Raw genomic sequence first — 15,896 nt, 5'->3', positions numbered from 1 at the left:
CCCCACAAGGAAATGGAAGACTAGAACACTATAAATTAGACTTGACAGACATCTACAGAATACACTATTCAAAACAGAACATTTTCTTCTCAAGTGTACATGGAAAATTCTCCAATACAGACCATAGGTTAGACTATAATACAAGTCTCAAAACTTTTAAAGGAATAAAATCATACAAAGTATATTCTCCAAATACAAGGACATGAAAACAGAAATTACAGAAAGAAATATGGGAAATATGTGGAAATTAAGCAACAAACCTCTAAATAATAGATCAAAAAAATCACACAGGGAGATCATAAAATGTTAAGATTAAAACAAAAGCACAACATGCCAAAATTTAAATGAAGTCAAAGCAATGTTTAAAGGGAAATTTATAGCTCAATACATCTATATTAAAAAAAAAAAATCTCAGGACACCTGGGTGGCTCAGTCATTGAGCATCTGCCTTTGGCTCAGGGTGTGATCCCAGGGTCCTGGGATTGAGTCCCACATCAGGCTCCCCACAGGGAGCCTGCATCTCCCTCTGCCTATGTCTTTGCCTTTCTGTGTCACTGGTGAATAAAAAAAAAAAAAAAAAAAACCTCAATTCAATAACCTAACCTTTGGCCTTAAGAAAAACAGAAAAAGAGAAAACTAAAACAAAAACAACCAAATGAAGAAAGTAATAAAGATTACAGCTTAAATGAATAAGACTAATAATAGAAAATACAGAATAATACGTGAAATCAAAAGTTAGTTCCTTGAAAGTATCAATGAAATTTAAAAACTTTCAGCGAGGCTGACCAAGAAAAAAAAGACAAATTATTACAGTCAAGAATGACAAAAGGGTCATTACTACTGGCATTATAGTAAGAAATAAAAAGGATTATATGGGAATACTAGGAACAGTTCTATAGCAACAAATAACCTAGGTAAAACGAACAAATTTCTAGAAAAAAAAACTACTGAAACTGATTCAAGAAGAGATAGAAAATCTAAATAGACCTATAATAAAACGATTAATTAAAAAACTTACCAAAAATAAACCAGGATTAGATGGATTCTCTAAAGCAACCTACCTTTAAACCAAATGTTTAAAGAACTGACACCAATCCTTCTCAAATCTTCCCCAAAATAGAACAGGAAGGAACATTTCCTAATTCACTTTATGAAGTCATTATTACCTTCATGACCAAAGCTATGACAACATAGGAAAAGAAAACCCTAAGTATCTTTTGAGCAAAATCACAAAAATCCTATTTCACGTGTGCACGCACCACATGTTTCTAAAGACATACCATTTAGATCCTCTTTCCTCTTGTCCCGATCTGATCATTCTTCAGACCTGCTACATCAGGCACTAAATCCTATTTCCTGGACAATCCCTCTTTTTGATTTAACTCATCATTTTGATAAAGTCTATGTCCTCTCGTCACTTCCTGAGATACAGTACAGTTGTAGGTAATATTTTAACAACCTCATATGTTTCATAATTTTAGCCTACTCCCACACTTGACAGCTTGGCAAGGCAACAGAATTAGTAATTTGGAAGTATCTTCCCTTCAAGAATTTTGAAGGCACTATTCCAATAACCATCACTTTCCATTGTTACTGATTCCTAATCTCTTTTATACGCTCCATATGGGAAAGCTGTTGGGTCCTCAGATTTCTTGTGTCTGAAATCTCACCATGAGGTACTCCGGTATGTATTTTTTCCTTCAATAACTATGCTGAGCATTCTATTCTGTAAGCCCTTTAATGTGAAAACACAAGTTTTTTGTTCAATTATTAATTTTCCTCCACACATTTTCTCCCATCCTATAATTCTTTCACATGTTGAACCTGCCAAGTATGATCCTCTTTTTTTTTTTTTTTTTTTTTTTTAAGATTTGAGAGAGCGCACGTGCACAAGCAAGGAGAGTATGGAGAGGGAGAAGCAGGCTCCCCGCCAAGTGGGGAGCCCAATATGGGGCTCAATTCCAGGACCCCAGGATCATGACCTGAACTGAAGGCAGATGCTTAACCCACTTAGCCACCCAGCTGCCCCATTCTCTATTTTCTACATCTCTTTTTGTCCTGCCTTCTGGAAGAGTCCCTTAACTTCATCTTCTAACCTTCTACAAGAATATTAATTAATAACTTTTCTATTAGTATCTCATATTCCATATTTCCTATCCTCTATTATTTCATATTCTAAATGTCTAAGAACTTTGCTTTGTTTTCTGAGGATTGCCTTTATGTGGCAAGCATCTTTTCGTGTTTAAAAGATACAATTATCAAAGAAAAAAAGATACAATTATCTTACTTCCAAACATATTTCAGTAACCTTTGAAGTTTTTTTTTTTTTCTTTTTGAACTGTTTCTCTTCCTCTTTTATACTGGGGTTATCTTCAAATATTTAATGATCCTTAATGTCATATCTTAAAATGAAACATATAAAAGCTGTCTGGATATCCTGTGTTAATGGGTTAGTGTCATTGCAGGATGATCAATCTAAGCCATTTCCATGGGTGGATTCACATCTATTACTATCTGTTGGTCTTTTTTTCCTGATCATTAGTTTGCTATATAACAGAATTAATCTTCCAGTCTCACATCTGGGGTATGTGAGCCTGACACCAAGTGTTCTCAGAATTTAGTAGAGAAAAAGAGGCTGGGGATAATTGCTGGTTCAACATGTAGATTTCTATTCAATTGTTTTGTTTGCTGTAGTATGACACCCTTAACCCAAGCTGTGTGTAGAGTTCTCAAGTACAGAAATCCTCCATTTGAATTTCAGAGAAGAAAGTTGAAGAAACCCCTTCCTAGTACCAGGAGTGTTGCTTGTTATTTTTACACTTTTGGACAATTCTTTCAAAGCACCTGAAGCCACCAATTTCTGAAGCATCCCAGGGTCCACAGTCCAATTCTAGGCCTCCCTAGTAGTAGAAAATTCAGTTTTCTCAGATCTACAAAATTCATTACTACTTGCTGCTTTCCAGCTTCCAAGTTTTACTTCTGTGATCAACTTTCCATTTCTTGTCCTTGACACTCCATGCCTTTTTTAGGAAACCACTATCTTAATTCAATTAGGGATTTGATAGCAAAGTAAATGAAAGTTTTTAAACCCATCATGTTTAAATGAATACTAATCTCATCTGCTTTTTCATGTCAGGTACTCACTGTTGTTAATCTCCAATTTGTATGAAATTTAGGCTTAAATCCCAGTAGGACACAGTTTTCATCATCAAGTAGTTATAACCATTTGGCTTTAACATTTAGTTTTATTATACTTTAGTCAAAAAATATTGGCCGATACAATTCAATTCTTGAATTTTAAATAAACTTCAAATTCTCTTTGAAGCCCGAGACACAATTTTTAAAAAATTCACAGGAATTTGAAAAGAATGCTTATGCTCTATTTGAAATAGTTTGACATACAATAAATAAAAACATACTGCCACACAAATCTTTATAGTCTTAATTTTTATTTGATCTATTAAATTCTGAGATAAATCTAAGTCTCTTAATTTAAAAGGTTGGTGTTATTAATTTCTCTAAAGAAAGGCTATTTAACTCTACGATTCACATTTCAATGATGTTTATCACACAAAAGTTCAAGCCTGATAGTGTTTAGTTCTTTTTATTAAAAAATTTCTTTTTTCATCCACCTTACCCTAGAAAAATTTTAGCCTTTGCTTGACACTAACTTGAAAGTTTTCGTATTTTTGTCATTCCTTTATGTTTAAGGTTTCTATTATTACGTCTCAGATAAAACTCATAAAACCACACATCATAAATTTTTAATCCAAACTGTAAAGAGTGAGGAGAACCAATTCCTGTTACATTAAGAAAAAGCTGTTGGAAGGGTATCAGGTAATTGAACTTGACATGAAGTTGGTGAATAAGCCTTGGAAAATAATAACCACCAGGAGGAAGTTAGACAAGCAGTATCACATTAAAGGCCATCTACTTAGGATGCCATTTGTGTCTCTCTTAATGGCAATGCCACCACTAAGGCATTCACTGACACAGCACAAGAAAGACTTTGCTTCCATCACAGCCACTGGAAATTATCTCTATCTCCTCCATTTCTTTTCTGAATGAACTTTTCATTTTCAGTAGGATCAATGTATATGGAATAGTCGATTTTGTTCTCTAGTCCCCATCCCTCTCAAACTGTGGCCTCTGCTCACACACATGGTGATTTTTAGTTGCTTTTCACCTTGCACCCAAGCACAGCGCACAAAGGTGAGGATGGGTCGATTTCCAAGAAGTTTACAGGCAAACAGGAAAGAGCTGAAAGAAATCCAGGGGAGGGCTTTCAGGGAAGCTTCCTATTCCCATACCTATAGTTCATCAGAATAATCAGAGTAGATAGTTCTGCTGTTATCCCTTCTCACCCATACTATTTATAATAACCCAAATGCCAAACTTCAGAGATAATGGATGAAATCTCTATTTCCAGTGACAATAGGGAACAGCCTATTCTCTTTTGCTTTAACTGATATCTCAACAGATAACTTGGACACAGTCAAATGTACCTCCCCATTTTAACGTTGTTGCCAGAAACCTCACTAACTTCTTTACTCAAGTTAACCCTATATTAACTGTGAGAATGGTTAAAATGTAAACTTGTTAAAGCAAGACTAACATATTATCTTAAACTCCTAGACTCTGTAAACTCCCAAATTCTGTTCTATTTATAAACTCTAGAAAGAGCAAAAATCAATTTTTAATTACTTCTATAATTTTTTCATATTTTTCTAATTCTTCTGGTTTAAAGGATGCCTCGGTAGTACAGTCAGTTAAGTATCCAACTCTTGGTTTTGGACAGGCTGTGATCTCAGGGTCATGGGACTGAGCCCTGCATTAGGCTCCATGTCTGCTTGAAACACTTTCTCCCTCTGCCCCTCCCCACCACCCATGCTCTTTCTCTCTCAAATAAATAAATAAATCTTTTAATCTTACTATAAGATATGGTATACATTCAATTTAAGAACTCTTTCAAACTCAAATAAAGATAAATAACTTACATCTTAAATATCAAAAATTACTATTGCTCAGGGGGAACTACAGGGATTTTCCCCCCTATAAAAGCAGTATGTTTTCAACTATTCCTAAATTTTAAAGTATTTATTTTAAAACAAATTTAAACACTGGTATCCAGACTATTTTTATCTGTTTTTCCACCAACTTCTATACCAATTAAAATGTCTCTTAAACCAAGGCTAAAATGTACTATTATGACTCAAAATATAACATTACAATTACGAGCTCGTCTTAATATTAATTTCAAGTATTTTCTTTTTTTTTAGTTCAAAGCACTAGCAATTCAGAAAATGCCACTACTGTATAACTTTCTTGGGTTTTAGTTTTCAAATCAAACTTAAAAGCTCATCATTTTTTTAATAGAACAAGGCAGATGTATCCCAATTAGTGTTATTTATTTGCACATTGTGTGTCCAAGTAAATTTATTTTCAAAAGGAGATAATAAAACTGTTCCATTCTTAGTTTAACTTTGCACAATAAACTTAGGAGCTACATATTTCACCTGCTTGATTTTAAAAGTACTCATCCTTACTCTTAATGTATCCTCCTTCCCACCCACCAAGATAACCACCTCTTACTGCCCTTTCCCACTTTCAATTACTTCTCTAATCATGTTACATCTAGCTACTAATCTTTTTTTTTATTTTTCTTCATTTATTTCTGTTCAGTGGCCTTCCGTAGAATCCCTTATTTCTAACTCAAATTCCTTTAGATTAATCCAGCAGAGGCCACAATCATATCAAATTCATTTTTTGTTATATTCACTTAAATTGACTCTATTCAGAGTAAGGAAAATACTTGCATTCCACAATTCTCATCTCTGTGCTTAATATGCTTTTTTCCCTAGTTGACATTCCCTTCCCTATCCACTAATCTAATTCATATCACTTCTTCAAGTCCTACATTGGAAAATTATTTTTGCCAAGAAGCTTTATTAAGATATGACTCATTTTATTTTGTGTCAACTCAGTAATTCAAATGTTTCATTATTAAGTGCTCCTCAAGTTGTGTCTGAGTTCATGAGCTCTTTAGAGGAACCATATTCTTTGCCCAAATATCAGCATTCTTATCCCTCCTGAGATACCAAGTGAATTCTATATAATAACTAAACCAATGAAAACAAGCAAAGGTTGGAGAAAATACAACCCTGCAAATAAAGTTTTTCTGCATACAAAAAAATCCAATCTCCCAAAACTAAATTCAATGTAACATTCACTTTTGTCAAAACAACACAAAAACATAGAACATACGGTTAAATATGTTTTTTTCCCTACCCATAGAAGTCAGCTCTTTAGGCTGTTATTTAATAACAATCTAATTATTTTTGTCTGCGGTTTTCTAAATCTCACCCAAAAGGTATTATATGAAGTATATATATATTTTTTAGATAATAACCATATGTTTTCAAGGTCTAATCAACCAATTTTGCTTTAGCCTTCTATACTTCACAAATACAAAACCTACATAAGTTGTTGAGGTTTTATTTCTTTAAGACAACTATTAAAATTCTTAAAGCAAGGATATATTAAGTTATTATATATCTTTAAAAACCAAAACTTTATATAAATATTTTCACTTATAAGTTTAAAAGCATTTGTAAACCAAACGTTAATGAGAAAGTATTTTCCTGTCCACTTCTGCAATTTACAAAACATATCTATTTCTCAAAACTAGGCATACTAGAATGTAAAGATACATTTTCACTGTTATGTACTTTTCACAACTTTATTAAAATACAGATTTCAGAAACAAAAATCCTTCTCCCCAAAGCACCAATTGTTACACTAGTAAACAAACCTTTCATAGCTCAATATTTATGAAACACAGTATTATAACCATTAATTCCATTTTGAAAAAAAAAAAAAAACTGATTCAAGCACTAGAAGTAAAAATCATGATCAATAATTCCATTCCAGGGATCCCTGGGTGGCTCAGCGGTTTGGCGCCTGCCTTCGGCCCAGGGCATAATCCTGGAGACCCCGCATCGAGTCCCACGTCAGGCTCCCTGCATGAAGCCTGCTTCTCCCTCTGCCTGTGTCTCTGACTCTCTCTCTCTGTATGTCTCTCATGAATAAATAAATCTTAAATAAATAAATAAATAATTCCATTCCAGTTCTCATTTTGTAAAGTGTACCTCAATGGATTTTAACCATTCAAATTTTTGTGTAATTATCCTTAAGAGGACATTCTAGTTCTTTATACATAAATGTCAAAATCTTTCAAGTTGAGAATCCATACTGAGCTGTAAACAGAAGTATACCACTTTATTCTTATCCCTACAATCACAATCAGAAATACTAAATACCTTATTAAGTAACCTGCAATGCCTGAAAGCTAACTCACATAATGCTTAGAAGCTACTATTAAAGAGATTCCAAAAGGCCGCTATATAAGGAGGCAATCCAAGACCTCCTCTACCTACTTCTTGGCTATGTGCCTAGAGAATACTGTAATGAAAGCAAGCCAGATAACTATGTTATCTGTAGAAGCAATTCAAAATCTCTGCATTCTAAACAAATTTTCTAGTCATAAAACTTCTAAAGGGTCAATATTAATGAAAACTAAAAAACACCTCTCTGATCTTGGCATAAACCATACTGAAAACAAAACAAAACAGAGGAGCCGTGGTACCAACTATTTATCGTCTGCTTACCTCCAGATTCACTTAATGCCAAACAAGGATAGAAAACAAAGAGATTCAAGCCATCAGTTCTTATTGTAAAATTTCACTGAGCTGTATTTGTAAGATTTGTGTACTTCACTGAATTTAAGTTATACCTAAATAAAACATTTAAGGGCACCTAGGTGGCTCAGTCAGTTAAGCATTTGACCTTTGATTTCAGCTCAGGTCATGATCTCCAGGTGGTGAGACTGAGCACTATGTCTGGCTCCGCGCTCAGCAGGGACACTCTCAGCCTCTCTGTTTGCCCCTCCCCTCCACTCATGCTCTCTCTCAAATAAATAAAAACATCTTTAAAAAAAATAAAACATCTAAAAATAACTCACCAATAGTCAAACCTAAAAACCTTTTCTCAAATCTCATCCATTTTGATCATTCTCCGTCATACTTCTAAATTACAGAACACCAACACACCCTAAGCACAACTCTTTCCCCTTAGGAGACCTTATGAGGCTTTGTTAGATTAGTATTCTCCCAGCATTTTTCTTGTTCTGCCTCAGATTAATTCACTTCAATATTAATATTAAATGTTCAAAAAAAAAAAAAATAAATGTTCATGTACAATACGTGGGTGGCTCAGGCACCCTCCAACATATTTCACACATACATATCCCCCATGCAAAACAAATTCCCTAGATTCAAGTCACGCTATTATCTGATTTCAAGTTCTATCTCCTATTTTAATTCCCATCACTTTACAGATTTGTTCTCTAGCATACTCTTTTCTTAGCTTTTCTTTAAGGCTCAATTCGATTTCTACTTTATCCTTTATTCATACTTGTACAGAACTTACTATCTAAACTTTCCACATACTTGTAGAGGTCTTACTATCTGTAACTGCACTGTCCAATATGAAAGCTATGGTGCTATAAGCACTTAAAAACGGCTAATCTGAATTGAGATGTGCTTTAAGTGTGGAACACACACTTTTGATTTTGAAGACTTGGCATTAAAAAAAAGAATGTAAAGTATCTCAATTGTATTTACATATTGAAAGAATGTTTTGAATATACTGAGTTAAATAAACATTAATAAAATCATTATTACCTTTTTATTTTGTAACATGGCTATAGAAAATTTTAGATCACATTTATGGCTCAACAAATTTCTATTGGGCAAGTGCTGCTCTGTATAATTTATTTATGAAAGCCCCATAAATTATCTTTTACTACAGGTCATCCACCCAATGAGACTATAGGAATTTGGTATATTTTCCCTTTTATAAAGATTATTACATTAGGAATTACAGAGAGTAACAAACAGAATTAAGTGCCCATTTAATTTTAATATCCCTTTTAAAATACTTCTAACAAGGAAGCTTATAGCATTTCAAAGTATAAAAATATAAGAAAAGTTGTTTTCTGATGGCTACTGAAAATTTCAACCACATTTTACATTTATCCAATTTTGAGTTAAGTATCTCATCAAATAGTATTATTAAACCTGTAGCTTTTCTAATACCAGAGAGTATTAGTTCTGATTAACCTACATTATTTTTCTTCTTGGTCACTCCGTAAGGAAAAAAGGCAGCTTCCACTTTGACCAATATCATTGTACCAACATCCAGCAGCCAAGACAAAGAGCTTTTATATGGTGGTATGAATAAACAATGTGGGCAATAAGACATTGCTTGAACATTGCTTTTCTGGGTAGCCAGAAAAATGCTTTTACAATGTTGTTTTATAAGTAGGAAATAAAACTTACAAATTGTATAATTAGGTTAAAGTAGAGACAGAAAGGAGAGGAAGGCAGAAAATAAAGAACTCATCTGTAGAATCAAGACATGCCTATATTCAAACTTGGCTGCTGTACTATTTACTATCTATGTAACCCGAGTCTGAGTTTGTTTCCTTGAATATAAAATGAGAATATATATATCAAGCATTATTATAAGAAATACATAGGAGATGCTTAATTAACGTCAGGCTCATCTCCGTTTCCTTTAATACTAATGACTGCACAATGGTGACAAGATTATGGGTGACTTTTTCTCCTTTCATTTTCTAAATCACTGAAAACACGTTTAAGGGTATATGAAACTTCTAATTTTTCATACACCCCTTTGCATGTGAACTTAAAATTACCTTTACTAGCTTTCTTTTACAAATTTTTTTTTTAAAGCCTAAAGATTTGTGTTGGTAGTGGGAGAAGTAGGTGGTAGAAGAAAAAATAAACAAGTTTAAGACTGTATCAGCACAAATACAAAACAAAGTATGAAGAGGAAAACAGCAAAGGAAATGCTGTTTGAGGAAATTCCCCTTAGACTAAGCAATGAAAAGATAACGTGCCTCTTCTCAATCTAGCTGCTGTTGAAACTAATCTTCTCTCCTATCTGAGGTTTATATGTATATTATATACAAATACACACAACCACTCATTCTTCTCTCTACTAATGATCACCACCATCCTCAGGGTCAAAAATTTAGAGAATAGTGAAGAAACTCAGGATATTATAACAAAGATAAACCAGCACATCGGTTGGGAAATAACTTCATTAAAACATACTCATTCCCAAGTGTGTTTATTCATCAGCTGACAGTAGTAAGAGGGAATGTGTTACTAAATACTGAACCTATTTAATAGCTTTTGCTGCTAGAACTGGAGAAGGTACACTTTGATGCCTGCCTCTGACTTCCTTTGTAACAACCTTCCTTTGTAGACATGGGTCTAACAAAGGAACATGAGCAAAAGTATACAATTCCAAATCACTTGCAGGTGAAAATTTCAAGTTACTATATATTAAAAAAAAAAAAAAATCAAATGGTAATAGTAGTACTATAAAAGGTAACGTTTGCATACCCATTGTGTACCAGAAAGCTAAGGATGTGAATTATGCAATGTAAACCTTAAGCCTCTATGAAGATGGTATTATTGTTAAATCGTCTTGCTTAGTGCTCACACAGCTAGTTTTAAGTACTCTCTATGCCCAACAAAGAGTGGGGTCTCAACTCACACCTCTGAGATCAAGAGTCACATGTTCCACAGACTGAGCCAGCCTGGTAGCCCCACAGAGCTAGATTTTAACCCCATCAGTTTTATACTTCAAGGCTTACATTCTTAAATCTTATCTCAGCCTGCCTCTTTATTCATATATAATTACAAATGTAACTATGATTTCATGTGTGTGTGTGTGTGTGTGTGTGTAATAGTCAATAAATCAATAGTAAGCAACAGGCAATTAATTTCCACTTTGGCAAGGTTTTATCCACCTTCCCAAGCCATTCAACAATTGGGAATCACTCCCTCCCCAATAAATGGTGTTCTGAAAATAATAGTTATATTTACAATCTTCCTCAAGAGACTGATGAAAAAAGATATGCATAAGCTTTCAAGTAAAAAGGATAAATGACATGGAAGAAAGGATAAAAACGTTAATCTTTTATAAAAGTTAGATAAATAACTGATATAATACAGATATATATGCTTTGTAAACTGTAAAATACTTTAATCCTAACTTTATTAGGAGTTTATTTGAAATTATCCATTTGGCTCCTAACGTATTCGAATTCCTGAACTTTGTACAAAAAGTCTTTTAAAAGCTTTTAAAATCTATATATTTGACTTCAATGAATGATATACATACTAAAAGGCTTAATACCTAAAAATCATATTTATCACTCTAACCAACTTCAACTATACCAGTCTAGACTAATAGAATTGCAAGGAACAAATTACTCATCTATACTTTTCACAAAGTTACTTACAAGATCACAGTTCCAAGAATCCCAAATGAAATGGGAAGGCTACAGCTTGCAAACAGAAGAGGTAAAGCAAAGATTAGTAGAGGGAGAGTACATATATATATATACATATATATATATACACATATATATATATACATATATATATGTGTATATATATATATATATATATAAAGGAAATATCTTAGAAACACCAATCTTAATCCAGCTTCTGTTTCCTCCATCCAGAAGTGTGCACTGTTGCTTCTGTACTGGCATGCTTCTTTTCTTCCCCCCAAAATCCTCTGCTTTTCTCCTCCTGGAAAGTTATCTCACAGAACTTTTTTGTTTTCCTTGCTTTTTTTGTTTTCCTTGCTAACATCTCTAAGCTGTTAAGGAATGTCCTACCTTGAACTTAATATTGTAACTCCTCATAATTAACATAAGAGTTCCTAGTAAAGTCAAAAATTTTAAAAAAAACTTAACAGTAGAGCAACGAAGACCCTGAGATGAGAAAATACCTTTTTCATGGAGACCTCCACCTTCCCGAAGAAAGACTATGAATCAAATTTGTTGTTCTACCTTCTAGATCTCCGGTGATCTTTGTATTTGTTTTTAAGAGAAGAACAGAAATACTTCAGCCAACCAGCAGGGTGAGCTAGTGCTAGAATCAGATTGATTATTGTCAACTTTCTGAAAATTCAAAGATGTAAATGGTTTGTAATATTAAAAGCAAAATTTCCTACTAATAAACCTGAATTAAAAGACAATACTTCTAGATCTCCTTTAGTCATTGCTACATCTCATAACTGTAAATATTTACAGATTCTATCTACAAAATAGTCTCTATAAGGATTAATGATGATAAATATAAAAAATTAGAGCTCATTTGAATACCTATCCAAAATATCATGATAGTCATCCTTTATTCTCATGTTTTATTGTACAGGATTATTGATTGAAAAATTAAAAACACTTTTTTAAAAGGACTGCTAAAATTAGTGTTTTAAAAATTAGGACTGGGTAATTCAACACACCTATTTCTGAATTCAGGGCAAACTGCTGCCCTAAGATTGCCTAAAAAGCAATCATGAGAAAAGTATTCCTACAAGAATAAGATCTACTCTTTTCCTTTGGAATCACACCCTGAGAAGAGTCTAAATAAGTAACCCTAACACTAACAGTGTTATCTAGGACAAACCTGATCTCCTCTGACAACCAATTTCTCTAAATTGCAAGTATCCCCACCACTTCTAATGACGGTCCTTGAGTCTCTCTTCTCCCCATGCTACCCAATACCGTCTCAATTCAACCACACCAAAACTCTCTCTTGTAACTTGAATAACAAATTAAAACTGCAAAATGTTTAAGGTTTGCAGATAACAGACTCACTTTATAATTACAAATAACCTGAGAGTAATCCTAATTATCACAAGACTAAAATGTAATTAAATCCACTCACACGGTGTTGAAAATTAAGAAATAGCTTATCAACTTTCTTAAAAAATCAGTAATTTAATCACACTTTAAGTGACCCATAAAAGCTTTAAGACCTCAATACAATTTAACAGTTTTTACTGTATTTGATATCCAAAGAAGTTAAAGAACTGTGGTAGTAGTAATATTAACAAGTTGTTTTTAACAAGGGTCAATCTAAGTGACAGGTCCATCTATCCAACAAAAAGTTGTTACAAACTGAAGCCGAAACTACCATCATCGTTTTCAGCATCTTGTTTCTTTTGTAATAACTGGTAGTAATGACAGTTATTTCAAACCTGCTTTTTAAAATTTCTGGGTCAAGAATGCTTTTTGAAAACCTCAAAATTCAAAAGCAACATTGCTCCTGAAATGGCTGTATTTTGGATCTGGAATTATTCCACTGGCAGTCATTTTAAAAACTGTATTACCATATTATGTTAAATGAAAGTTCTTAACTTATTGTCACAGAATTTCTCATTAATAGTTTCTCACAGATACTTTCAAACACTCTCACATTTTATTTTTTTACCATTATTAGTTACAGAGAGTCATCTTCTCATCCCAGCAATGTGACCAATGAAAGGAGCAAGGGGGTAGAAACTGAAAAGACAATTTTCCATTATCCATGAACTCAATCATATCTGGCCCTAAATAGATCTTAAACAGTGGATATAACTAGCTGCTCCGAGATTCCTTCCACTCTAAAACTGCATGACTCAGTAATACATTTTGCCCATGTCAATGCATCTCCTATTCTTTTAATACAGTTAAGATTGTTCTATTCTTCTATTAGAAGAAGGAAAGCTAAGCGGGGGGGGGGGGGGGGGGGGGTGTGGAAAACATACGACTGAAAGAAGCGAGGAAAATGAAAGCTTTAAGTCATATTAAAAAACCCAAATTTTAATTTGGACAGACATCTAAAGTCAACGATCTAAATGTGTTTATCCCTTCAATCACATAATTTACTCTGTTAATGTGACCTGGTCAAAACAGTAGTTGTTTCCAATTGCTGTACTTCAAATATTAGTTCACACCATATACAAAGTATGGTGCAGCCCTAAGTGCAGGGTCCCTTCAAGTTATGTTAGAATTCTAAAGTTTCCACTGCACCAACAGTGATCGAGCCTTCATGTTTCGTCTATTATGGTGTCTAAAGTAAATTATAACCACCTCATAAAAACTAATTTTTTTCCTCACCAAAGCTACCAAGGCGTGACTACTGCCATCACATTTCCTGGATACTTACACATGACACTGAAGACAAACAGCAGGTTTCCTTGCTTTGAGTAACTGGAGTTGTCTTATTTTTTTTGAAAACGCTTTCCTTCTTCTTGGACCAAAGAAATGTGACTAAACTACTGCAGAGAAGCAATATACTATTAAGGCAAATCTAATCTATCATCCAGATGCAACAAGCCTGGCATTAGTCAGAACCGGCCAGAAGAGATGATGACGGTGTTTTGGTATTTTTCTGTTGTAATTATTGACTTGTATACAAAACAGGACCATCATTTAGGCCCCCATTGCGTTTACCCCCTTGTGGAATACTTCTCAATGACCCAACAACAAAACAAAAACAAAAACATCTGAAAGTCTAAACATGAAAGTTTTATGACGACTAAGTTTATGTCAGTATTAATTACTCAGGCAGTTCAAGAAAAGTTTTCCACTAATGTCGCTAAACCATGGATGGATCCCAACACGAAAGTCGTCTGTGGAAGTCTCGTAACGAGAAACCTTTAGCTCCACCACCTAAGTCTCCAATCACTGAGAAGGGTCTGGGACAACTCATCTTCAGGTTCCCGGGAGAAGTGGAGCACACCTGCTTTTCCTCTGGCAGAGATAAAGCTCCCAGGGACACAAAGGCCAGGGAATCAGACAGACCTGGAGAAGCAAAAAGCTTTAGCTGGACACCCACCAAGCCCCGGGCAACCCAAACACTCGGGGCGATTTACCTCTGGCTGTTACTTCCCAGGCACCTAGCGGCATAAGACCTGGCGGAAAGGGGGGGAGGGGAGGGCTCTGCGGCCCCGGGCCCAGTTAGGGGAGGGGTGTGGACCCCTCCCGCCAGAGCTGGAGCTTCTGGCCACAGCCGAGCCGCCCCGAGGAGGGCTTGGGGGCTGCTCTCGGACCGCCCCGTTACTCGGAGCGTTGCAATGGCGACCGCCGGGCTCCCCAAGCCGCCTCATCTCGGCCCCTTCCCCCTACTGCTCACTGGCTGCTCGGCTTCATGTGACTAAACAAAACCCCCAAGTCTAGTGCCCGGCTCAGCCCCTTTGTGTCCGCTCCCGGATCCTCCGACGCCGCCGAGGAAAGCGCCCCCCCCCGCCCCCCCCTCTCCGCCGAGTCCCGCCCCGCGGCGGCGGCCGCCGCTCACCTCAGGCTCCGCCGCCCCCCGCGGCCGCCGCGGCCGCCGCCTCCCCGAACCCGGGGCCCGGGCTCCTTGTGTAGCACCAACTCCGCCTCCTCGGCCGCCGCCGCCATCTTAGCCTGTGCGGCAAAACGCGTCCTTTTGGATGGTTGGGACCCAGCCTAGGGCGTAGCTCCCCGGGCCCGAGCGCCGGAGGTCGCGTCCCCCGAGTTCGGCCGCCACCCTCAATCCCGCCGCCGCCACAGCCCAGAGGCCCGAAACCCACTCGAGCCCCGGAGATTCCGACCAAATAACCCCTGAAACTCACAGTTTGGTGCCGTGTGCGTCAAACCGGGGCGACGTTGGGAGCGCGCGGCGTCCCCGCGTCACACGCCGCTCTGTACGCTACTCGGCTCCAACGGCCCCCTCCGCTCCCCGCTTTTCGCCTCCGGCCCCGGTTCCCACGGCGCAGGCGCGCTGCTTTCCCGCCTCTGCCGCGCTGCGGGCCGCGGGGGCGGCCGGCGAGGAGCGGCGCGGCGGCTCGGCCCGGAGGGAGCGCGGGGGCCAATTAGGCCAGCGGGGGCCGCCGGAACAGTGCAGCTCTGTTCTCGGGTGCCAGAAACCAAACAAGGTCACCTCCCCCAGCGCTGACCTAATCACTCTCAAGGAGGTTCCCGCCCCAAAGTAGGCACG

General features: G+C 36.6%; 1 protein-coding gene across 25 annotated transcripts in view; it reads right to left on the bottom strand.

Annotated features, from left to right (window-relative positions):
- The window catches only part of ZNF644 (zinc finger protein 644), a 175,696-nt gene extending 160,017 nt beyond the window's left edge, over nt 1–15,679 (bottom strand). For 18 of the 25 annotated variants that reach the window (XR_007411505.1, XR_007411507.1, XR_007411503.1 and 15 more), the window contains exon 1: nt 15,532–15,679. The gene's annotated coding sequence lies outside the window, so the exon portion shown is untranslated. Of the gene's footprint in view, nt 1–11,398; nt 11,444–11,895; nt 12,039–14,099; nt 14,738–15,230 lie in introns of all 25 variants that reach the window. The other 7 variants (XM_025417698.3, XM_049111703.1, XM_049111705.1 and 4 more) reach the window with 7 other exon arrangements.
- Nucleotides 15,680–15,896: the final 217 nt, after the last annotated feature.

This window comes from Canis lupus, chromosome 6, assembly GCF_003254725.2.
Source record: "Canis lupus dingo isolate Sandy chromosome 6, ASM325472v2, whole genome shotgun sequence".
NCBI classification, from domain to species: domain Eukaryota; kingdom Metazoa; phylum Chordata; class Mammalia; order Carnivora; family Canidae; genus Canis; species Canis lupus.
The sequence above is the reverse complement of the archived record's forward strand: the minus strand, read 5'-3'. Positions and strand labels throughout refer to the sequence as shown.